We start from the raw sequence: 26,137 nt of genomic DNA, 5'->3' as shown, positions 1-26,137 counted from the left end.
CTTCCCCTGTCCTCAATTCTAAATCCTCCTGTGCCACTGAACAAGTTTCATTCTGTAATAACTGAGTGCTACTCATCCATGTAGAGGCTCTTTTGGTTATCAAAGCTTTAACTTGGTGCCAGGACCCATCAAAGCTGTGGCTGCACAATTCTGCAGACAATGAGGCCACTCTGGCAACTGGGTTAAAAATTTTTGGCAAGGCCCTGTGTAACATCCAGATTTTAAAAAACGAGGTTCACTTTCCTGGTAAATATGTATAGGTTTAATAAAAGACAATGAGAGACAAACAATAAAGGAAAAGATTATAACAGTAGGGTGCTTGTTCTTCAGCCAAAAACACACCCTAACTCAGAAAACACTTCCTTAAATGCATCATCCTGTTGCATATCCAGAGATCTTCATGCATTATTCAAAACCTTCCCTCCAACCTTTAAATCAACATTTTTTCCTTCCCTGGGGGTCTGGTGTCCCATAATCCCAAGAATGAGAAGAATTTCCTGATTATCTTTTCGACCATTCTCTGAGTTAGTTACATGAACAAAAGCTTTTTACATCATGGTGTTACAGTCCAAGAAAAAAATACAACTCTTGAGAAAATGAGAAGAGGAGGGAGTGAAAGCAGTAAGATTAATATCGTAGTAGGGGTGCACATTAAGGGGGACATGCAGTAGGTGAATCGGGAAGTCTGAACATTCCAGGTACCTCAGCCAGGGCAAAGGGAGAGGCAGATGCAAATGGGACAATGAGGACAAAAAGGAGGCTGTGTTTTAGAGACATATTCAAACATCTTAACACAGTTCCACCCCCATCCCACCTTTTTCAACTATGTGCAGTTGTCCCAGTCCTGATCATTTCTTACTTTTCAATACATTCAACAGCTTTCCATTTCGTCATTGGTTAAATGTTAACATTAAAACAGCTCTTCAGCATTGGTATTACAACACAACATTCACTTTAAAAGATCTCTGAATTTCAGGAAAACTTCTTTTACAAAAGTCAACCTTATAAAACACATAGTATTGATTCTAACAATTGCTAAAGCCAACACTGTAATATATTTATCACAGTGGCCTTGAGCTTAGAGCCAGGCTTGGGCTAGGGAGTGTGACTGGGACTGCCATTGGGCTTAGGTCCAAGGATGGTGTTGGCCTTAGGGCAGGAATTGGGGCTGAGTGTGGGAGTTCAAGCTAAAGCTGGCATTGGAGTGTGGGCTGGCACTCAAAGCTGCACCTAGGGCTTGAGACTGCCATGGAGGCTGGGCTTAGAGTTGCAATTGGGGCTGGCTTTGGGCTTAGGGCTAAACGTGGCATTTGGTTTAGGGCTGAGTATTTGGCAGGGGGCTGGAATTGAGGTGGACTTGGCAGTTAGGGCTGGGTTTTAGATTAGAGCTGGAGTTGGGGTGAAGGCTAAATGTGCCATTTGCCTTAGGCCTAGCCTTGAGGTTGGCTCTGGGGCTGCACCAGTCTGGCACTGGGGTGAGATTAAGTCCAGGAGGGTGAGTGTGTCTCACCATGGAGTGAGATTGAGCTCAGGATCAGGGTGAGCTTTGGGACCAAGCGCACGACCAGATGGACAGGGGAGATGTCGCTGCAGGATGTCCCTGGCATCATCACAGACCTGCTCAGGCACCACCACAAGGCAGCAGGAGCTGGCTGGTCCCACATCCAGGTGCTCCCAGCACCCAGAATGTCCCTCTGTCCAGTCTGTTTGGCTGTCCTGGACATGTTCCCTCCAGGCTCTTTGTCACCTCCTCGATGGCAGAGCATGGGATATTGAGTGGCTGCACACAAGTGGCTCCAGGACACTTCCAGCCCGGACACTTGCCTCTGGGAACAGCTTCTTAAACACGGCTGGGCTCCCCTTTTTACTTCCAGGCATTTCCTGCCCATCTGCATCCTCAGGGATGAGTCTGTTTGTCTCACAGCCGTGGCTCTGAGGGAGCAGGGACGCCTGTCCAAAGGGCTGCCTCCCTCTGCACTCTGGCAGCTCTCACCGAGGCTCTGCCAGGAGTGAAGGCTCTTGCAGAAATATCACAAGGCTGCACATCTCCCTCATCCTGCTCCTCCACTGCTGGTACCACAGAATTCCCTGTACATAGGAAAAACACCTTTTCTTCTAGAGGAACCTGTTCCAGCACAGCACCACGGGTCTTCTGCTGTGGCACCACCACAGCATCCTTAAAGCCGTGGGCTGGGAAGTGACAGCTCCTGGCAATGGCAGCTGTGTGTCCGGCTGCAGGAAACCCCTTCTGCAATGGCCTTGGCCTCCACTTTTTCTTTCTGGATTTTCCTGGCCAATCTGCATGCTCAGGAAGGAGCAGGTTACGGTGATACCTTTGGGGAAAGAAAACAGAGGATTTGGAATAAGAGAAGAAGGAACACTATTGAGTCGAGGCAGGAGAAATATAAAAAAGTTTCTAAAATGGAGTCAGTAGCAGAAGTAAGGTGGTGTAGTGATATGGATATGCCTATTTCCATACACTCATTTCCCGCTGTGAGATAGGATTAGGAGCAAAAGCAAGGCAGGCTTAAAACTTAAAGAATGTAAAGGAAACTTTTATTAACAACATAAAGGAATAATAAAATTCAGAATAAAACCTTGTCTTTCAATACAGGATGTGACCAAAACTATGCATTTTATCAGCATCTGTTGAATCCAGGTAGGGCAGTTATCTTTATCTCTGTGGGAGGTATTATCTGCTGATGAGCCATCTGTTAAAACCAGGTGGAGCAGTAATATTTATCTTTTCCCCAACCCAGCCTTCCTCCAGGGATATATCATCTGTTAATGGGCCTTTCAGTCCCACTGCATGACTGATAAAATTACATCATCTCATTGGGAGATGCTCCAGCTAGGGGGAGGAGCCAAGACTTCCTACCTGGATAAAAACTGAGATTTGGAACATCAGGGCAGCCTTTTTCTCTTGGATTCCAAAGGAAAACCAGACCATTCCACATCACCTCTGGAGCCTCAGAGGAAAACTGCATCCTTCTACAGGACCACTGCTTCAACAGAACCACATCTGTCACTCCAGGAGGACTGTAGCCACAATTTAACGGGAGTGCTACCAACACCCTCACTGGTGGAGTGGCAGGTTGTATTCTGACTTGGGGAGTGTTTTGGGTTAGTTCTTTGCTCTTTGTAATACTGTATTTCTATTTTAATTTCCTAGTAAAGAACTGTTATTCCCATATTCCCATAAGGGGCCTGAGAGCCCCTTAAATTCAAAATTATAATAATTTGGTGGTTGAGGGTTTATGTTCTCCTTTTCAAAGAGGGGCACCAACTTTCTTAGTAGATGCCTGCCTTTCAAACAAAGACCAGGAGGATTTTGGGTCTGAATCTTGGTGTTTGGGAGGATCTTACAGATAACAGGTGCCCAATGACTTTCTGAGATGAACTTGGGCAAGGAGCAAATCCAAGTCCATGGAGCTCTCTTGTGTTTTTTCCTCAAACCAGGATTTGTCATTCCCAAGGCGTGGGCAAATGGAGGAGGAGGAAAAGCCCCAGAGATCCCTCATGACGACGGGCTGCAAACCCAGCAGTGAGGAGCAAAGACCGTCCCTGAGCCGGGAAGGCGACCAGAGATCCAGGCAGAGCTCAGAGCTGGTGGAGAAGCCTCATGGAGGGGAGAAGTCCCACAAGTGCCTGGAATGTGGGAAGGGTTTCAGCTACAGATCCAGGCTCACCCGGCACCAGAGGATCCACACTGGGGAACGTCCCTATGAATGCAGACAATGTGGGAAGGGATTCACAGACATCTCTTGTCCAATGTGGCACCAGGTGGTCCACACAGGGGAACGGCCCTACACCTGTTTGGAAAGTGGGAAGAGCTTTGGGGACAGCTTCAACCTGAGAAGCCACCAGCGCATCCACACTGGGGAAAGGTCCTACGAGTGTCTTGTGTGTGATAAAGGGTTTCAGACCAGCTCCAATCTCCTCCTACATGAGCGGATTCACACAGAGGAGAGGCCCTTCCGCTGCCCCGACTGAGGGAAGGGATTCAAGTAGAACTCCACCCTCACTGTCCACCGGCGCATCCACACGGGTGAGAGGCCCTATGAGTGTCCTAAGTGTGGGAAGAGCTTCTCACAGAGCTCAACCTTGACCAAACACCAATGGAGGACCCACTAAGGGAAGTCCTGTGAGTGCCCCAAGTGTGGGAAGAGCTTCGTGCTCTGCTCCAGCTCCATCCCACTGTCTCCACTGGACACTGCCCGGAAACTTTGTGCCCTGGGCAGTTTTGGGCTTTTGCCCCGCTGGGCCTCAACCAGGTCGTGCTCAGGTCTTCTCCTTTCCTCCAGGACAACAGCCATGTGCAGCTGCTCTCCATCCAGCTGTTCTGCAAGGTGATGGAGCTGTTAGTGGAAGAGAGGAAAATGGCTCTCACAAGAACTGTGAGCCAGAGCCTGCTCCCACTCTTCTTGCGCTGGCACAACGAGCATGGGCGCGTGGCGAAGGTGAGGTTTTGTGCCTTGCTGCTGCATCTGTGGCAGGGGCTCGGCTGCATCCTGCCCTGCTGCCTCGCGGGCTCCAGCCGTGCCCTGGCCTTGGCAGAGAGACGCAGATCCTGTGCCCCAGCCTCTGGTGCCACCTCCGGCTCTCTGCTGCTCTCCAGGCCTCTGGCGAAACCCTGCTTTGTGCGGCACGCTTCCTGAGGAGGAGGGATCTCGAGGAGCTGCTGATCAAGGAGCGGCGCATGAAGGTCGCCGAGTGCCTGGTAAGGCTGGCCTGGAAGCCCCAGCTGCAGACTGGAGAAGCCCCCTGGCCCTGGAGCTCAGCGTGCAGGGCTGGCAGCTGTGGCCCTGCCCAGCGCCGCAGCCAGGGCAGCCACAGCCTGCGCCCCACACAGGGGCTGCTCCCTTCACTGGGGCTGCACGGGCTCTGTGCTGCCAGGGCTCGCCGGAACGCTCCTGATGGGGCAGAAGGAGGAGCTGCAGGTCCTCAGCGAGGGTGAGTGAGGGCAGTTGCCCCCGTGGCAGCAGGGGTCGCCGGGGGCAGGTGCAGATGCAGGGCACGGAGCTACTAGCACTGGCCAGGGTGCAGAGGGCTGTGCTCCCTGTGCGGACAAGGGGCGGCTGCGGGCGGAGCACGGAGAGCTCTCAGGGACACGGGGGGATCTGTGGCCATGACTTGGTTTGAAGGACAGGTGTCTGCCAATAAAGGCAGAAGCTTTTTTTTGAAATGGAGAATGTAACCCTCCCCTTCTTCTAAATGATTATTATAATTTTGAAATTAAGGGGCTTTTAGGCAAAGATATAGGAATTCGGAGTAACAGTTCTTTACTAGGAAAATTAAAATAGAAACACAGTATTACAAAGAACAATTCCAACCTTGTCAGAATCAGAATACAATCTGACATCCTGTCAGTCAGGGTGTTGGTAGAAGGCTAATTAAATGGTGGCTCCAGTTTTCCTGCAGTGCCATATGTGGTTCAGTTGAAGCAGTGGTTCTGTAGAAGAGTGCAGTTTTCTTTTGAAGCTTTAGGGATGATGTGGAAAAGGTCTGGTTTTCCTCTGGAATTCAGTGGAAAGATGGTCTCTTTTTGTCCAAAATTTCAGTTTTTTTATCTAGGTAGGAAAGACTTGGCTCCTCCCCCTGACTGGAGTATTTCCCAATGGGATGATGTAACTTTATTAGTCATGCAGTGGGACTTAATGGCTTATCAGCAGATGATATGTTCCTGGAGGGAGGATGGGTTGTAGAAAAGTTAAAGATGATTGCCCCACCTGGTCTTAAAGATGGCCCATTTGCAGATAGTATGTGCCATGGAGATAAGTAATCACTACTCCACCTGGCTTTAACAGATGGTGATAGAATACACATTTCTGGCCACATCAACCCAACACAGGCCAGCACCTTCCGCCCGTGCCCTGGTCTCCTGCTCCCTGGCAGGAGCTGGGTGGGATGGCCCTGGCAGGAAGGTTTCCTTGGATTCCCGCAATCCAGCCTCTGACTGTGGCTCTGTTCCTCTCCCTTCCAGCCCTTCAAGCCCTGAGGGAAGACGAGAGCCCCTCCTCCATGAGCCAGGTTATCAAGCTGGGATTCGACAGAAGATCTGCCGAACTTCTGCAGGATCAGAAGAACCAGTGTCCTTTGGTGACCTTCCCATTGAAGATGGGACCAGCTGCAGAGCAGAGGGGACCAGCTGGAGCTCCAGGCACAGCTCTTGCTGGTCACAGCTGAGCCTGTGGCAAGCTCCAGGAGCTCCTGCCATCTCCCTCCCTGCTAGCAGCTCCCTCCCTCCATTCCTCAGGCCCTGCTCATCCCCTGTTTTGCCTCCCAGCTCACCCCTTCGCTTTGCCTTCCCTTCATAAAATTTGGTTTGTTCACTTTACCCACGTCTCTGTGGAGCCTGAGCTGTGCCAAACTTGAGCCCTGGGACACACAGGGCCCTGCTGCTGTTCTCTTCCGCGCTGTGCTCTGTGCACGGACAGAGAGAAACAAGGGCAGCTCAGGCTGCAAAGGCCCCTGTCCTGCAGGTCCCCTTGCACAACACCGTGGGGTTAAAGGTCGTGCTGAGCACGCTGAAGGGGACAAGGAGCCTGGGTTTTAGAAGAGCCAGCTTGAGTATGCTCTGAGCCCAGACTTGAGGGATTCCCTGGCAAGCATCCATGGAGGGTAAAGGAGCTTGCAATGCTGGAAGTCTTCACAAAGAGCTTCCTGAAAGCACAGCAATGCTCCATCCCCACAGAGGGACGGGAAGAGGGCAGAACCAGAGGCCATCGTGGCCTAACAGTGAGCTCAGGGTGTGCCTAAAAGCAAATGAAGCAGCAGCAGCAGCAGCAGTGGCGGAGTGGCTGAGACTCAGAGCGTGACCGTGCCAGTGGACGGAGCGCTGTCAGGCAGTGCCTGCACGCTGGGTCAGGTTCTGGGGGTTCTGTCTCCCCACAAGTGAGGAATGGCAGCCCCTGCCTCAGACCCAGTCAGAAACCCAAGCCAGTGAGACCAGAGGCTGGGGACTGTCACAATGGCCAGAGCTGAACTCACTTTTCCACTACGGCCCCATGCCCAGAACCGGTCACACTCCTGGAACAGGAGGCTTTAGATGTGGCTCGAGTAGTGGCTCCATGGCCTTTTGGCTGTCAGATTGTGTTTGAAGGAGGCAAGGAGGAGGGGAAGGTCTTTTGCATAGAATAAAAAGGATTTCTTACTCTGGGGAATCTGTGGAGCAAAAGACAAAAATGGCGAAGGTGCAACAACTTAAATATGGGGGAGGTTCAAGGGGAAGGTACAAATTCTTAGCGGATTGGAGAAATTCTGAGGGAAAAAGGGTAGGATTCACAAAGGCATTGTCCAATGAGGGAGGTAGGGGGGAAAACTGGGTCATGTGGACTAATGAGACATCAAGTTTTAGGGGATTTCCAAAGGGGAATTCCAAGCAGGGGGTTGGCACAAAGCAGGATTGACAGGTAATTCAGGACAGATTGACACGGTGGGGGGGAGGGTGTAATTTTGGACTAAACCATTAACTTGGGCAATAACAGAACATACCATTAACAAGAAGCACACTGCAACATGTGTCCTTGCGAACTGAGGATCCTCGTGCTTAGGAGGGAGGAAAGAACCTTTTTTGGAGGGGTTTCCACCTCACTGTCTCCAAAATCTTGGTCTTTGCCTCAGTTCACCAGCATTTGGCTCTGGAAGACACCCTTGGGCAACAGGAAATCAAAATCCTGGAATCACTGAGATTTGATGTAGTGATTTCACTTTATGAATTTGAGTTTTTTTTGTTGTAAGATATAAGAGGATGACAAACAGGCTCAACTTTAAATGGTATAAAGAGAGGTTTTATTACTAGAAACTAAGAAAAAAACTGCAGAATAAAACTTTAGACTACTTTTATTAATACGAAAAACGTACAAAAAACAACTCAGTTAGTTTACCATCTTTAAAACAGTTTTTTACTAATTAACTTGAAAGAGGAGACTTTTTTCAGTCTATGAAGACTTCCTTATAAAAAAGTTTTCTTTTGGTTTTCATGTTACACTGATTAGTTGCCCGGGAAAATAGAAATCTGATTACTGTCTAAAACCCCTTTTTTCAAAGTAACAGTTTTCCTCATAACCTTTACTGAGGACTGTATTAACTTATGAGGGACACTTTAAGAATTATATCAGTTTAAACAAAAACTTTTATTTTATTTTTGAGAAATTAGTTTTTTTTTCTTTTTCTTCTTTGGGGGGGAAACAACTGTGGCTTTTATATTATTTAAACTTAGAGGATTACACCAATTTTAACATTTGTTTCATATTAAAGCTTTTGTTTATATTTACAGTTAGAACAGCCATATCATTTCAGAGTCTTTTTATATGTTATAGGGAAAAAAAAAGGTTTTTTTCCATAGTTTAAAAAAAGAGAAATTTTAGTTCATGAATTTTCCTCTTTCTTTATTTAGGATTTCACTTTTCTTTTAATTTGATTTCAGTGTTTTCATATTGTTTCTGTGTGCATTACTATATTGTTTTTGCTTTTGTTGGTTTGTGTTTGGTCTTTTTTTTTTCCTTCTTTTTTTTTTTTTCTTTTTCTTTTTTTAAATTTCAGAGAAAATAAAGTATTTGTAAAGTTTTATTCTGGGCATTGAAAGAGTTAATACCTTGCTCGGGCAGCAGAAAGTTTTGTGATTTTTTCCAGGTGGGGTGGTCAGAGTTATTTACAATAAAGTCTTTCAAGGCCACGCTGGGGGCTGAGTGAGGACTGTAGGGTTTAGTCAGAGAACCGGTGATGAGTTTCTGGTTTCATGGCTGTTCTCCAGCACCCGCTGCACTCAATCCCAGACGCGGGCCGGGGGTTCTTCCTCCACCCTGCCCAGCAGACAAGGCTGTGGGGGCCTTGCCAGAACAGGGCTCAGTTGTTTTTCCCCCAGGCCGCGGGGGCAGCGGGGCGGGCCCGGCCGTTCGGAGCTGCTCCGGGCCGGGACAGGGCAGGGTTCTGCCGAGCCGCGGCCGTGCCGGGGGGCAGGGATGTCAGCAACGGGCCTTTCCTTTCCTTTCGCTGGATATCGGGGCCCCTGCTTGAAAACGGGGCCCGGCAGCTTCCTGAGCTCTGAGTCAAAGCCTGCCTGCCCCTGCCCGGGCCGCGTGGAGGGGGCCTGGGCTGGTGTTACTTTGTGAGAGGCCAGAACGGAAAGAGAACTTTCCCGGGGCCTTTTGTCTTTACACGTGTGTTTCACAAAGAGGAATACACTTGCTTATTGGTGTAACAATGTGTCAATATTAAAAATCCGACACTGACTGGCTCTGACTGGTCAGATACAAAGGAGACTGCCCAGGTCTCAGCAGGTAAAAACTTTCAGGAAATCTTTACAAATCACCACATGGGAAAAGACCTCCGAGACCATTTAGTATTCCTGGATGCCACCAGAAACTAGGATAGAACACAGAAGATTTTCTGGGGTTGAAAGTCAACAAATCCATTCTCCCCAAGGAACTCCCAATGTTGGTTTGTGTCCCAGTGGATGTTCATGCCCCTGAGTTCATGCAGGTGCCCACAGGGAGACAGGATGATGCAGAGCCCCCCAGCCAGGTGTCCTCCCAACACAGATCACCAGGGCCATGGGTCAGCAGGGCTCTGCCCAACGGAGGTCACTGGGGATCATCCAAATCCGATCCTCCCATGTGAGATGGAGCTCAAGAAGAGCACAAAGCTCTTCCCACACTCGGGGCACTCACAGGGCTTCCCTTAGTGGAGCCTCCGTTGGTGTTGGGTCAAGTGAGAGCTCCTGGAGAAGCTCTTCCCACACTCAGAACACTCGTAGGGCCTCTGCCCAGTGTGGATGCGCCGGTGGGCACTGAGGGTGGAGTTTTGCTTGAAAGCCTTCCCACAGTCGAGGCAGCAGAAGGGCCTCTCCTCTCTGTGAATCTGCTCGTGTTTGTGGCATTCAGAGCCGGTCTGAAACCTCTTCCCACACACAGGACACTCATAGGGTCTCTCCCCAGTGTGGATGCGCCGGTGTTTTCTCAGATTGGATCTGTCTGCAAATCTCTTCCCACATTCCCAGCAGGTGTAGGGCCGTTCCCCCGTGTGGATTACCTTGTGCCGCATCAGATCAGATATTGTGCCAAATCTCTTCCCACATTCCCCACACTCGTACGGCTTCTCCCCAGTGTGGATCCTCTGGTGCTGGATCAGCCTGCAGCTGAATCTGAAACCCTTCCCACATTCCAGGCACTTGTGGGTCTTCTCCCCTCCATGAGGCTTCTCCACCAGCTCTGAGCTCTGCCTGGATCTCTGGCCGCCTTCCCGGCTCAGGGAGGGTCTTTCCTCTTTACAGGTCCCTGGGCTGGGTTTGCAGCCCCTCCTCATGAGAGATCTCTGGGGCTCTTCCTCCTCCTCCATCTGCCAACGCCTTAGGAATGACAAACCTTGGTTTGGGGAAAAAACAAGAGTAGAGGGCCTTGGGCTGGGAGTTCCTCCTTGCCCATGTTCATCTCAGGAAATCACTGGACATGTTGTGCCTGCAAGAAGCTCCTAGCAACCAAGGCCCCAACTGAAAATCCTCCAGATGTTCAAGACATAAATCAAAACAGCAAAAATACAGCAAAATTCAGAACCCCCCCCCACCCCCAAAAAAATACAAAGATTCAGACCCTGTAAAAAACCAAAGCACAAACCTTCTTCTAAATAAACCTCCAAAACACCAAGATTCATCCCTGTGAAAATCGTGGATCCCCCTCCCCTGTCACCTGCTCCATGTGGGGAGGGCATCGCTCTTGGGGCTGGGGGGCAGCTGCAGATACAGGGAGGGGTGGAACCTTGTGCTGCTTCCTGTTTCTGCTCCTGCTCCTCCTATGTCCCTACTCTTCCTCACACTACTCTTGCTCCTACTATTCTACCTCTTCCTGCTGCACAATCCAACCTTCTCCCCCCAGGTGCATCATTTGACCATTTTACCCGTCAACCCTGCTTCTCCTTCCCTTCTCCTGCTGTCCCCAGGCCCAGCACCCACTGCCAGCTCCCTCTTCCCCCCACACCCACAGCATCCCAGCACAGGGGCAGGGATGGAGCTGGGGCAGCTCGGGCTGGGGCAGCGCTGGGCTCTCGGCCGCTCCCGCCCGCACTCGGTCCCCACTGCAGCCGCTCCCACCAAGACAGCGCGGGGGGGCCCGGCCTTGGCGCTGCCCCCATGGCTGCATTCCAGTGACAGAGCTCCAGAGCCAGGACAGGAGAGATTGAGGAGACCTTCCCTGGTCTGAGGGACAAAATGTGTTCATGGATGGGTCTGCAAGGGCAGGAGAAGGGAGAAGAGTTCCAGGACACGCTCTGATTAAGCAAGGGGAATTAGAGCAAGCGCAGGTTACCGCCCGCATGGTCAGCTCAACCGGCGGAGCTGTGTGTGCTTGGAAGAGCCTGGCACTGAAATGCCCTGAGCAGGAAGGCTCAAATATCTGCTGGTGACAGCACTGAAGCTAACAGGGTGGCAAAAGCAATTGTGACCTCTTCAGCAACCACTGGACCACTTACTAAGGTATTTCTAAAACAAGTATTTCCAAGATAAGGGAATGTGGAAGCAACAGACTCAGATGGGGAACTCATTGTACAGGAAAGATCTTCCGGGGGTTGTGGCTGCTTTAGGAATACAATGGGCTCCACAAGCCCTGGCACCCCCAGAGCTCAGGTCAGCTATAAAGAATGAATGTGGGAATTAAAAAACTCCTTTGAGAGCTGGTGATAGAAATAAAGATGCCACGGGTACAGCTTTTGCCATTGGCTTTGGGAGAATAAGAGCCAGACCCAGGGCAGATATTCAGTGATATCCCTTGGAATTGCTGTTTGGAATTCCTTATCCTGGAAATTCTCCACCTAGTGGGGGGTGCAGATAAGGGATGTATATTTCAAACAGTTTGTGGCCACAATCCTGTCTCCTGTGAAATCCCTCCCACAGGAAGCTGGGCTGGCACAGAGCCTGCCTTGGCACTTTGCTGTTCCCAACATCCAACCAGGACATCGGGTCCTGCCTGAGGAGTGCAAAGAAGCACCACTGGTGGCCAAGTGCCGTGGCCCATCCCAAGTGTCCCTGAGAACAGAAACAGCCCCAGCACAGCTCAGCACGGGGGGACCCCTCACCCTGGGCTCAGGGGCTCTCAAGCCCCGCAGATTTGCACTTCCCGGCTGCAGCACCAGCATGGGAGGCCCCACTGAGCCTGCACTGAAGGCAACACAGCAGCAGCCAGGGCTCCACAGCGGGGGAAGCCCCTGGGCCTGCCCACACATCCTCTGCTCAAATCCTCTGCCTGGGCACCCTCCTTTGGCATCTCCAGCCACTGGGGCCAATCCTTGCTGCCACTGCTGCAGCTTTGCTGCTTTCTGTGCCTGCACTGCCACAGCTGCTGAGGAACACACCGGCACGATTCCACTCTGGCTCTCAATTACACTCACACACTGGGCTGCCTGGGATTTGATTGCTGGAAAATATACCAACTTCTAATTTTTTGAAGTCTCATTTAATTTCTCTGGCTTGGTTTGCCTTTGCACTGGGGAAAGAAATTTTAAAGGGTTTTTTAAGGGATGTTTCACCACTCAACAGAGATGAGTTTAACATCTCAACAGACTGGGAATAGCCCGGAAGATCACCACAAAAGTAACAACCATCAACAAAACATCAAGGACCACTAAAAAACATCAAGGAACACCCATTTCAGAGACTGCCCCAAGGAGTAGGTAGAGACACCCGGCCTGGAAAAGGCTGAGAAGGAAATCCAGGAGAGGGGCCCTAATTACCATCAGAGAAGAAATCCAGGTCCAATAGGAAACCTAATACTAAGAACTACCCAACTTAGAAGCGCTGAATATTTAATCAATGGATTTCAATGGGTTCTGCTGTATGAAACTTATGAAAAAATCTAGTAAAACTCACGTGCCATGGAATGATGTTCTCTGCCCACCCGGGCTATGTGTGGATAAAATTATTTCTGTCGCACATCCTGGCAAGAATCAAGTAATGCCTTGACTCTTGAACACTAAAATATGAAGTAAAAAGTAGATTAGAAGGGGGCCACGTGTGAATCATCCAATGGCAGCTCTGGAACAGAAGCTGGTTTCAGGCAACCAGGAGAGGAGCTTTGGAAATGCAAATTATCACTGCTGGGGCAAAGTATCCATTTATCATTTGAATTACAGGATTACAAGCCCTCCTCGAAATAATAACCAATCAGACAGATTGAGCTCCTGACCTTCCTGCCGGCCCAACCACGCCAAGGAAGAAGACAACCTTTGTGGAAAATTAAATGACTGAAACTGCTGTTTGCAGATAGATTATAAACGCGAAGTGATGAAAGAGAGAAAAACAGAAATAAGAAAGGGACTCGTATTCCAGTCCAAATGTAGAAAGTATGGGAATGGGACATGCTTTCATGATTCCCTGGCTTACCATGACCAAAAAGGAATGCTGTTTCTCCTCTGATGTGCTGCAGCAACTCTCATCTTTTTCCCATGCACAACACCTTGCTGAGTGCAGCTCATTCAGCAGCTGAGCAAGGGGATGCAGGTGGCAGCCAGGCCTCCTGATCCAGAAACGGCTACAAAAGGACAGGGAGTGAGGGCACTGAGAATAATCCCAAAACCAAAGAGGATCCAAAAAAAGAGATTGAGTAAATAGTAAGTAAAAGATTGTAAAGACAGTTCTTGAGGAAGGAAGAGGACGGAGTGAAAGCAGTAAGATTAATATCGTAGTGGGGGGCGCATATTAAAAGGGACATGCAACAGTTGGATCGGGAAGTCTGAACCTTCAAAGTACCTCAGCCAGTGGGGAAAGGGAGAGGGAGATGCAGCCGGGAAAATGAGGATAAAAAGGAGGCTGCGTTTTAGAGACCCCATGGCAAATGCTTCAAGGTCTCTCCCTTTGTTCATTAATAAAGTCACTTTTACAGAACTCCTCTGTCTCCTTTGTGCATACAAACCTCGGGCCACGTGAATTTTCCCGCACAGCCCCGGGGCCTCTCTCAAACATCCCTTGCCCGCCTCGGGCTCCTGCCGGGGCTCCACGTGGGTCCCGACTCCATCCTGGACTCACCCCCAGCTCCCACCGCCTTCAGCTCCTGCTCACCCCGAGCTCCCGGCGGTTCAGGACAGCAGCGGTTCCCTGGCCCGATGCCCGGGCCGGGCCCAGCGCGGGAGCAGCTCCTCAGGCGAGGTTTCCGCGAAATGGCCGAGACCGGGGAAAGAGAGGAGAGTCCGTGCCTTGTGCAGAGCCCGCCCCTCGCTGCGATTGGCTGATTCTGTCGTCACTCCTGGTTCTCGCGCGTTGATTGGGTAAAAGCAGGACAAGCCCGCCCCGGGGCCACCGCAAGAGCAGCCCTCGGGCAGCAAAGCCGCCATTGGCGAAGAGTCTGTGCGGGCCCGGGAGCGGCGGCAGCGGCTGGAGCCGGGTGAGGCGGCGGCGGCGGCGGCGGCGGCGGCGGCGGCAGACTTCCAAGAGAACACAGCGCAGGATCCCGAGGACGGAACAGCCACCTCTGACCTATCCAAAGGAACAAGGACACGCCATTGCTGCTCCAGCAGTGGCTCCTGCCGAGGCCCCAGCGGGAAGGAGACCGCGGGCAGCCGCTCCCGCAGCGCCCTCAGCCCAGCGGGAACACGGGCCGGGCACAGCACAACGAACCCGCCAGAGCCTCCTGGCGCCCCCTCTGCCCGCAGCGAGCCCCGAGTCCCCGCAGAACCGAGCGCGGCTCCCACCTGCGCTGGGGCCGCCTCCGTGCTCCGCCGCCGCCTCACCGGGCTCCGGCCGCTGCCGCCGCTCCCGGGCCCGCACAGGCGCTGCCACAATGGCACCTTTGGCCCCGGGGCCGGGCATGTCCCAGCTCTGCCCAATCAGCGGGCAAGATGGAGGAGTGACGGCAGAATCAGCCAATGGCAGCGAGGGGCGGGCTGTACACCCGGCTCAGCAGCCTTGGCCCGCGCTCTCAGGGCCCCCGGGCTGTGTGAGGGGAAAAGCCGGAGATGAGGAACAGCCCTGGAACGGGTCCGGGGAGGGATTGGCCTGGAGACACAACGAAAGTTCTCCGCAGCTCCCGTCACGCCTTTCCCAGCCCTGCGTGTTCGCTGGCTCTGGCTCTGTGGGAAGCCCTGGAGTCTGACTTCTACCTTTAATTAGGAGCATCAGTGCATGGCTTTGATTTCTCCCAAAACTAGAAAACTGCCCCGAACCCATGTGCACTGGGAGGGAGATTTCTCTCTGTTAATGACACTGCACGTAGCAGTGTGCACGAGCTCTCTGAGTACAACAGCTCTTTTGTTTGTAGGCGTGTGTGCATTGGTGCAGACTGTGCGTGGGTGGGTGTCTGTGTAGCACGGATGTGCACGAGTGTGTGTGGGTGGGTCTGTGTGTGGGTTTATGTGTGTCTCTGTCCGTCTGTGTGTCACTGCTGGGCTTTGCTGCAGTGGCCCCTGGCTCTCTGTGTACACTCTGTTCTTGTAGGGAAAGGAATTCGCCCCTACATATAAGTTTGCAAAAATGTGTATAACGTTGTGTATATAAGGTTGTACAGTGATTTCCATCAAATTTAGTACTGTTTAAGGTTCCATTGAATCCCTGTAAGATAAGCATGGTTTGTATGGGTGTCTTTGGAGGGCAGTTTGTTCTCTAAATAGATTTCATAGTCGTGTACAAAGCTTTGATTTATACTGACCTTTTTAAATCTAACATGTCAAACAAGAGTTTTTCAAATACACCAAGGAACAAGTGGCATTATTATGTGCATCCACTGCTGTTCTCACCCACATCCCCTAGAAACTGCTGCCATCCAGATGAGAGGCTGTGCCAGGTGCAAACCTCTCTATAACTGCAATGCTCCCTAAGCCAGTTCCCTTGTGTCAGCAGTGCTGGGCAACTGCCTTAGGGTGAAGCATGTGGGGCAGTACTGGGGTGCAAATAGTCATAAAGAATAGAACTGCCTGCTAATATGTATTTTTTCAACTATGCTTCCTAAATCTGTGCTCTCCTGCCTCTGGCTGAGTCTCAGACACATTAAGCATTTCAGTTCCTTGTCCAACACTCAACAGGAAGCTGCTATGTAGAAAAATGCTACCTGATGTACATTGTCTTCAGTGTCTCTTTTAGAGAAAGAGCAGCTTTTAACCCCTCAGTGAGGAGGTCTCTTTCAGGTACTGCTCACCACTGAATCGGCTCTGGGAACTGAAGAGTGAGAGTGGACTCATTGCAACAGAATTAAAGGCCCAGTAAAAGAACTCCAAAAATAAACTATAATATCCAGAGTAGGCAAGTTAGAAATGACTCGCAAGCAGAGATGGAGAGAGAACCTGCTGGCTCAAAGATTATTTTAAATAACAATTTGAGGGGGGGTTGAACCATATCAGTTATTGATGTAATTGTCCTGTTTTAATGAATGGAAATTACAAGCATCTGTGGAGAGGATGTACACCAGGAACTGCAAGAGGTGCTGGGGTGATTTCCTTAGGAACCAACAAGTGGAGTCAGACAAGAAATAGAGGGCAAGACCAGGTTGGCCCCTGTGTTCACCACTGAGAAGACTGCACAGCCCTGCTGTGGGCAGCAACCACATAGGCATGGTAAGGTGGGGGCTAAAAGGCCATACCACACCTCTATCATTCCTCAATTGGTAAGATACACCTGCTATGGGCAGTAACCCCATCAGCATGGTAGATGGCCATACCAGGCCTCGATGACTCCCTTTTGTCCATTGTGAATAAGTGGGTCTAAGGAAAACCTGAGATTTTTCTGTTCCGACAGGACAGAACAGAAGAGAACAGAACTTACTTCAACAGATGCTAGTATGATAAAACTCTATAGTGAGAAGAGTAATTAATTGGAATTGAAAATAACAGTAAATTCTTTGAGCCAAATGACTTATGAAAAGGGAGTTTTGTTATAGATCAGTAATGTGATGCTTGGCTCTCATAATTAAGGGATTAATATGGTGTGTATGCTAAGTTTTGTGGATATTTAATGATGTTATTGCAATATATCCTCCCATAGTCCTCTTTCTTCTCCCCCTTGTATTGTTGTCAGACATGGCTTAGGTAGTCGGGGCATTTGGGCAGGGCCGGCTTGTTACTGCACCTGCCCTGCAGCCAAGCTGTAAGAAAGTCTCCAGCCATGGACGGCAGAGAAGGAGTTCAGCGACAAAACTTTGGGAGGGCATAAAAGGCAGAACATCCATTCTGTAGGTGAGTATGTGGGGGTTTAGTCCTGTGCTCCCTGCGCTGATTCTTCTGCTTATTCAGACTTTTGTTGTATTTTTATGCTAAGGCTTAATAAACCTCTGAAAGTTTAAAAGAAGTGACAGTCGTTTCTGACACCCTGCACTGCCGGGGTAGGAGGTGCAGCTGGAAGGAGGAAGGTGTGGGGGAAAGCTGGTTTTATGGGTCTTCATTTACTTCCCATTATCCTGCTCAAAGTTTTTGGAGTTTTCTGCCAGAATTCACTCCAGTCCATATCCACTTGCTTTGGGGCAGTTTTCCCATTTTGGGGGAAATCAAAGCCATGCACTGATGCTCCCAATTAGGGGTAGCAGAAGTGAGGTTCCAAGGCTTTCCCCCTGAGCCGGAGCCAGCGAACACGCAGGGCTGGGAAAGGGAGTTGCGTGTAACTTTGCTTATGTTTTCCGGCAAATCCCTCCCCGGGCCCGGGCCCGTTCCAGGGCTGCTCCCCATCTCCGGCTTTCCCCTCACACAGCCCGGGGTCCCTGAGAGTGCGGGCCGAGGCTGCTGAGCCGGGTGTACAGCCCGCCCCTCGCTGCCATTGGCTGATTCTGCCGTCACTCCTCGTTCCTGTGCGCTGATTAGGCAGAGCGCCGACTCCCCGAACCCCCGCAGAACCAAGCGCGGCTCCCACCTGCGCTGGGGCCGCCTCCGAGCTCCGCCGCCGCCTCACCGGGCTCCGGCCGCTGCCGCCACTCCCGGGCCCCTACAGACGCTCCAATAATGGCGCCTTTGCTGCCGGAGCCGGTCTTGTCCCCGCTCTGCCCAATCAGCGCGCCAGGACGACGGGTGACAACAGAATCAGCCAATCGCAGCGAGGGGCGGGCTCTGCACACGGCACGAACTCCCCTCCCTTTCCCGGAGCTCCGCCATTTCTCGGAAACCTCGCCTGAGGAGCGGCTCACGCACTGGGCCTGGCCCGGGCATCGGGCCAAGGGACCGCTGCTGTCCTGAACCGCCGGGAGCTCGGGGTGAGCGGGAGCTGAGGGCGGTGGGAGCTGGGGGTGAGTCCAGGATGGAGTCGGGACCCACGTGGAGCCCCGGCAGGAGCCCGAGGCGGGCAAGGGATGTTTGAGAGAGGCCCCGGGGCTGTGCGGGAAAATTCACGTGGCCCGAGGTTTGTGTGCACAAAGGAGACAGAGGAGTTCTGTAAAAGTGACTTTATTAATGAACAACGGGGGAGGCCCTGCGGCATTTACCATGGGGTCTCTAAAACGCAGCCTCCTTTTTATCCTCATTTTCCCGGCTGCATCTCCCTCTCCCTTTCCCCACTGGCTGAGGTACTTTGAAGGTTCAGATTTCCCGGTACCCCTGCTGCTCGTCCCTCCTTTTGTATAATATCCGATATTTCTGGTTTTGTTAAGTGGTTCTTCTTCTCGAAGTTCAGGAATTGAGCAGGATTTTGGCATAACAGGTGTATCTGCAAATTAGTAATATTTTCTGAAACTAGTGGTTTGTCTCGTTGCTTCCTTTTATACCAATCCCTGGCCCTAACACCAGGCACATTTATGTTACCTTGGTCAATCTCTCTTCTCATTTTCTCAAAAATTATCTTTGCTAACGGTAATTACCATTTCTTCAATCTCTTTTCCTGGGTCCTCTTTGGTTTTGGGATTAGAAATGGATACTATGCCCCAGCAGTGTTAATTTGCATTTCTAAAGCACCTCTCCTGGCTGCCGGAAACCAGTGCTAATCTTCCGGAACAGCCATTGCATTACTCACATCTGGCCCCCCCCATAATCTGCTTTTTATTTGATATCTTTAGTATTAGAGTCAAGGAATTACTTGATTTTTTGCCAGCAGCTGTGGGAGTGCAGGCACAGAAAGCAGCGAAGCTGCAGCAGTGGCAGCAAGGATTGGCCCCAGTGGCTGGAGATGCCAAAGGAGGGTGCCCAGGCAGAGGATTTGAGCAGAGGATGTGTGGGCAGGCCCAGGGTCTCCCCCGCTGTGGAGCCCTGGCTGCTGCTGCGTTGCCTTCAGTGCAGGCTCAGTGGGGCCTCCCATGCTGGTGCTGCAGCCGGGAAGTGCAAATCTGCGGGGCTTGAGAGCCCCTGAGCCCAGGGTGAGGGGTCCCCCCGTGCTGAGCTGTGCTGGGGCTGTTTCTGTGCTCAGGGACACTTGGGATGGGCCATGGCACTTGGCCACCAGTGGTGCTTCTTTGCACTCCTTAGGCAGGGCCCGATGTCCTGGTTGGATGTTGGGAACAGCAAAGTGCCAAGGCAGGCTCTGTGCCAGCCCAGCTTCCTGTGGGAGGGATTTCACAGGAGACAGGACTGTGGCCACAGACTGCTTGAAATATAGATTCCTCATGTCCTGCTGTAATGTCGGGAGCGGCTGCAGTGGGGACCGAGTGCGGGCGGGAGCGGCCGAGAGCCCAGCGCTGCCCCAAGCCCGAGCTGCTCCAGCTCCATCCCTGCCCCTGCGCTGGGATGCTGTGGGTGTGGGGGGAAGAGGGAGCCGGCAGTGGGTGCTGGGCCTGGGAGCAGCAGGAGAAGGGAAGGAGAAGCATGGTTGAAGAACAAAATGTTTCAACGCTGCACATTGGAGGAGAAGGTGGGATTGTGCAGGAGTAGGAGGAAGAGGAATGTGAGGAAATGTGTGGACACAGGAGGAGGACGAGCAGAGACAGGAAGCAACACAAGGTTCTACCCTTCCCTCTATCTGGAGCCTCCTTCCCAGCCCTAGAAGTGTTCCCTCCCGAACATACAGCAGATGACAGGAGAGGGAGAACTACAATTTTCACAGGGATGAACCTTGGTGTGTCTGAGCATTTTTGGGCTAGTGTTGGTGCTTTGGTTTTTTGTGGGGCCTGAATGTTTATATTTTGGAGGGGGTTTTGGCTGAATTTTGATTTTTTGAGAGGTTCTGATTTTTGTAATTATGTTTGAAGGATTTGGGGTCTGAATCTTGGTGTTTCGGATGTTCTTACAGACACAAGATACCCAGTGCCTTCCTGAGAAGGAACCCCCAGCTACAGGCCCTTTTCTCTTGTTTTTATCCTAAACCAGGATTTTTCATTCCCAAGTTTTGAGTGGATGGAGGAGGAGGACAAACCCCAGCGATCCCTAATGAGGAGGGGCTGCAAAGCCATCCCAGGGAGCTGCAAGGAGGAAAGACCCTCCCTGAGCTGGGAAGGTGGCCAGAAATCCAGGCAGAGCTCAGAGCAGGTGGAGAAGCCTCATAGAGGGGAGAAGCCCCACAAGTGCTTGGAATGTGGGAAGAGTTTCAGCTGGAAGTCTGAGCTGATCCGGCAGCAAGTGATCTACACTTGGGAATGGCCCTATGAGTGTGAGGATGTGGGAAGAGCTTCAGAGACAGCTCTAACCTCAACCAGCACCAGCTGATCCACACTGGCGAAAAGCCCTCTGAGTGTGGGAAGTATGGGAAGGGCTTCATGACATTATCTCTTCTGATGCGGCACCAGGTGATCCACACTGGAGAACGGCCCTACACCTGCTTGGAATGTGGGAAGAGTTTTCATTGGAGCTCTGCCCTGAGAAGACACCAGCTCATCCACACCAGGGAGAGGCCCTACAAGTGTCCTGAGTGTGGGGAGCGCTTTCACACCTGCTCAGACGTCCTCAAACATGAGTGGATTCACACAGAGGAGAGGCCCTTCTGTTTCCCCGACTGCAGGAAGGGCTTCAAGCACAACTCCGACCTCACTGTCCACCGGCGCATCCACATTGGGGAGAGGCCCCTACAAGTGTCCTGACTGTGGGAAGAGCTTCTCACAGAGCTCTAACTTGACCAACACCAGCTGAGGCACCACTGAGGGAAGCCCTGTGAGTACCCTGAGTGTGGGAAGAGCTTCGTGCTCTGTTCCTTCTCCGTCCCCTTGGGAGGATCAGTGTTGGATGATCTCCAGTGGCCCCTGTTGGGCAGAGCCCTGGTGATTCGTGGTCCTGGTGAATCGTGTTTGGAAGACACCTGGCTGGGGGAGCTCTACATCATCCTGTCTTCCTGTGGGCACCTGGATGTATGCAGGGGCAGGAACATCCATTGGGACACAAACCAACATTGGGAATCCCTTGGGGAGAGTGGATTTGTTGACTTTCAACCCCAGAAAATTTTCTGTGTTTAGTCCTGTCTTCTGGTGGCATCCAGGAATACTTAATAGCCTTGGAGGTTTTTTCCAACCTCAGTCATTCCAGGATTTTGATTTTCTATTACTAAAGGGTGTCTTCTGCAGCAAAATGGTGATGGATTGGGACAAAGACCAAGATTTTGGAGACAGTGGAGTGGAAACCTGTCGATATTTGCAGGGAGCAGAAAATAATTGCAATACACATTTCTTCATGGGCAAGAAAAGCACTTTATTCAAAAACCCGACTCATAGGAGTGTTCGCAAATCTGAAATGGGACAGCAGTTCATTGGGCAATAGGAGAAAGCATCCCATGTCACATACATCACACACTGTCCTATGGTCAGCAGCAGGTACTAATCTATGTTTATTAATTCCTTTCTATCTGTAAGAAAAATCCTGGCCAGAGCTGGGAAAGTGTCATGGCCGGGGAAAAAGACTCAGAACCTGAGAAAGGGCCTGGCTGAAATTTACTTAGGCCTTCAGCAGTGTCCACAAGTCCCGCTTTTAGTTTAAAAAAGAAAAGGAAGAGAAGTGTTTGTAATCCCCCACAGGGCCCTTCAATAAGAAGAACAAATACAACTCGGGAGACCTGGGGACACCTGTAGTGCTCACGGAAATCTTCAAACCTGCTGCTTTTTTCCCTGCAAAACTAATTACCAAAACACTATGTCTCTAATACAATAACAAAACTTGCCACCATTCGCCAGACTTATCATCTCTAATACATTTCAAAAAACTTACATAACGGTGTCTTAATGGCTTAAAACACTTCCAGGAGAAACAAATGAATGCTCATCCTCTGCTTGTAGAGAGACCATCTGGCTGGTGGTCGGCGTGTGGGTCCGCATTTGGAGGCTGTGCATCAGCTACATTCTGTCTCTGATGTCACAGGTCAGGGTGGACACATCTTGCAGGCAGCCAGCGTACTCCGGTATCTGTTGAGACGCAAGCGTACCTATGACCCCAAACGATAAGTTCATACGAGCCCTCCCACTTGTTCATGGTCAAGTCCCGGGTAAAGACCTTTGCTCGAGGCATGCATATCTCATCTGCAGCCTGTAAGGAAGTGAAATGATTCACAATAACAGGATTATTGGAATCTTGTGGCACATTAAGGTGATTGATAGTGATGCCTTAAGATCCAAATTTTCTGTTCTGCTTGGGTATGCTTTCCGTTGTGCTTTAGGGTGATAAAGACGAAATAGTCTGATACCAGCTATGGACTCAAGGACAGTTTCTTCAGGCTCCAGGCCCAAAGTATAAACAACATGAGAAGAGGAGGGCAGGCCAGCCATGAGAAGAGGAGGAGGACACCTTACAATTTGTGACTATTAATTGCATGGTGGACTCCTGTATGTAAGTGGACTGAAGTCGATAAAAATGTGAAATCATGTGACCAAGCCCTCCTTTGCATCCACCTTGGGGTCACTCGGGCAGGGCAGGGGCCACGCTGTGGCACTGTTGCTGCCAGGGTGTGGCCTTTGAAGGCCTTTCAATAAATATCTATTTATTTCCCCTAACTCTGTGTAATCTCTGTTCCAGCTCCTAAAGGCAACACTAATGCAGAAAGGGATTTTTGAAGCATCTTGGAACTGGTAGGAAGGAAGATGGAAGTTTTCTTGGCATGGCTTGTCAGGAAACTGAGTCAGGAAGGGGATTCTTCAGCATGGACTGGCACTCTGGTGGCTGTTAGCAATGTAGTTAGCAGAATGGGAGTGCTGTACCTGTTGAAACTTTAAACAGAGATTATTAGTTTTGAAGGAAAAATGAAGATTGTAAGATTGTTACCTTGGAATATTTTTTTTTCCTTCTCTCCACCCGCCATATCATCCCCCCCTTTGTATTAAACGGGAACTTTGGGAAAACAGATTAGCGGCTGGGTAGCAAAGGCAGGGAGAAGCATGGCAGTGGGAGGGAGATCTTGGAGGGGAAAGGGGGTTAGGAATTTGAGGGAACATAAAAAAATGGTAATGAGATTTGGGGAAATTTTGGAAGGACTTATTTTGTGGATGGAAAAAGGGGAAAGTGGAAGGGGGAAGTAGGGAGGCAATAGGGACTGGGGGAAGGTACTTATTTGTTTGGCAGGTTTTGCAAGTGGAGGAATAGACTTTTGGCTCCAGGACAGCTGATCAGCGTTTTGTGCTGTTTTTGCTTTAGGGTTGCTGCTGTAACTTGAAGGCTGTTGGTTTGGTTGTTGTGTGAAGGACGACGTTTTTCAGTAGCTGAAAAGTAACTGCAGTTTGGTGCAAAGATGCTTCCTTTTACTGAAAATCCATTAGGTCCGGTAACATTTGCTGCTTGGATGCCTCTTTTTCCTTGTACGATATCAAATTTCACTAATTCTTTATCTCTTAAACTGCGGAGACATTTTTTAGGGTTCTTTTTTTTTATTGCAGTTTGATTGACAAACACATCTTTGGTATCATTTCGGGTGATGAATCCATATCTATTTTTTACATTGAACCATTTGACAGTTCCTAAAACTTTTTTAGCAGTGACGTTTTTGATTTTGCGGGGGGGTTTGTGTTTGAGGCTGTTTTGCCGGACGTGCTGGTGTTGGCGGGGCTGTTTTTGTTGCGGTCAGGCAGCAGCAAGGCTCGAGGGGTGCGGGCGGCTCTGTGCTGGGGGTGCCGTGCGAGCCGGCAGCGCTGGGTGCACGGGCTGCAGCGGCCCGCGGGGCAGGGTGCGCAGGGGGCGAGCAGGCGGCTCGCGGCGGCCGCTCCTTCTGCTCTCCTTTTTGGGGCACAGGCGAGAGGGCAGCGCGGCGGGCGTGCTGGCGATGCAGCGCTGCTGCTGGGCGCGCGGCTTCTGGCGCAGAGCTCCCGAGGCCGGACCGCCGCTCTTGGCCTCGGGGTGGCCCCGGCGCGGGCGGTGGCGGCGGCGGGATGGCCGCGGGCTCTGTGTCGCGGCAGCTGCTTCGCACGGCTGCTCGGGGCGGGGTGTCCTTGGGGGCAGGGTCCCGAACAGGAGGGGAGGGGAGCGGGACCCCGTGCTCCAGCCATGCGGTCGGCGCCGTTTTGTGCAGCAGGGGGCAGGGGAGAACGTGAAAACGAAAACTTTTCTTGCAACAGGAGAGGGACTGTCTGGGGTTCAGTATTTTCTGAACATTCATTAGAAAGCTGAACACCTAGACTAATTAAAATAAACAAACTTAGAGTTTTTACTACTGGAAAGTGTTCACTTTGCAATTTGCCCGCAGCTTCATTTAAAAAGTTATTATTTAGAAATTATTTTTGTGAAACGTCTGAATAATTTTTACACAGCCAGCGTACTAAAAGTTTCAAATCCCCCTTTAAAAACTCAAAATTGCTGCGGCGAAGAATGTTTTTAAATAGGAGACAAATTTCCAGCTGTGAGCAGATGTATCTTACTGGCATTTTTCCACCCAAGTGTTTTCCCAGCGCAAGAGAGTAAAAGAAAAAAAGCAAAGAGTACTGCAGAGTTTCAAACTCACCACAGTGAGATTAAAAAACGGTCTCGAGCTGGTTGATGTAGATGCATTCACGGAAAAGAGTCCGGGTAATAAAGGAAAAAAGGTTTTAAAGTGCAGCTCACATACTTTGGAGCAGATAAACTAGTTATGTTTTGGATCACTGGGTTGATACACCGTATAGATTTACCTTGGTAAGTACACCAGGGATGTATTTTGATTTATATAATGTGCTAAATCATCCATATATCTATTTACAAATGGGCTTCCAGAGCTAGATTTGGGGAAACGGCACATATGCCTGACTAAAACAAAAACCAGCTCTCTTTGCTGACTAAAATCAAAGTATTTCTAATTTGCAGGGCTGTTTTGTAGATGAAATACCACCTTTACCCATTTTAATACCTCCATTTGTTAAGGTTGTTGCCTAGAGCTGTTGTAGTAAAAACTTAGAAGCACAACTGTCTTGACAGATGTGCAGAAATCAGTAAGGTTAACAGTGATTAATTATTAAGTTTCTTAGACTTGTTCACAGAACATTTAAATGTTTTTTACAAGTAGCTTTTCATAATAGGAAGCTTTATAGCATCCTTACTTGCTTTTATACACTTTTTACCTCTGTGAAATCACACTCTTCCAGATTTGAAGAATGAAAAGCAAGATGTGCATGTTTACCATATGCCACATTTGCAGTTTTTATCATATTTTAAAGCTGCCAGGGTGTCAATCTTCTCCATCTGCTTTGTTTTGAAACACATTTGTTGCTAACAATCTTTCTGTGTGACAATTACTTAGCACCCAATCTTACCTTGCAGGCACAGAAGCACAAAATGGACGGCACTCCTGAGGGGCATGGGAGAAAAAAAGAAGCTAAAGCTGTGAATGCAGAATTTTTTTAATCTCTAAATTTAAGAAGTAGTTCTTTAATTTATGGGTCTTCATAAGATGTACTCTATAATGCTTAACTGTTTTGAAGAACATTGGGTTCATCTGTTTATTGAACTAGAACATAGTACTTAATTGTAGTTTCACTTTTTTAAATGCAACAGCTGTGCTGAATTTTTTTACCATTAACACTTGAAGTAATAAATTTTCTTCATTTATTAATAAGGCTTCTTGTGACTTTTTTTAAAATTAGTGTTTGCACTTCAATACATATTTATTTAGTCATCCCCCAGTTTGTTTCCTCTTAGAGTGTTGTAAACATTATGATAAATGGAACTGTTTAGTGATGTTTTCTTGGTACAAGCCACCACCCAGACTCTGTTTCTGGAAATTTTGTGGCTCTGACTTTACCTTAACTGAAGTTACTGTACCAATACCTTCAGTTCTTTGAATTTTGTGGAAAGGCTGGTTATTTACTTTTAGAATAATGATTGGAACAAAACTGTTAACTGTTCTTGCTTAAACTCAAGAAGATTAGAGCAAGAAGAAGGTTGG

The 26,137-nt window shown here is 49.9% G+C and overlaps 1 pseudogene; it reads left to right on the top strand.

Moving 5' to 3' along the window:
* LOC130266042 (zinc finger protein 883-like) overlaps positions 1 to 20,943 on the top strand; it is a 222,077-nt pseudogene extending 201,134 nt beyond the window's left edge.
* The last annotated feature ends 5,194 nt before the right edge of the window (positions 20,944 to 26,137 follow it).

The sequence above is a fragment of the Oenanthe melanoleuca genome, unplaced genomic scaffold (genome assembly GCF_029582105.1).
Source record: "Oenanthe melanoleuca isolate GR-GAL-2019-014 unplaced genomic scaffold, OMel1.0 S001, whole genome shotgun sequence".
Taxonomy (NCBI): domain Eukaryota; kingdom Metazoa; phylum Chordata; class Aves; order Passeriformes; family Muscicapidae; genus Oenanthe; species Oenanthe melanoleuca.
This window is presented reverse-complemented; position numbering and strand designations above follow the sequence as displayed.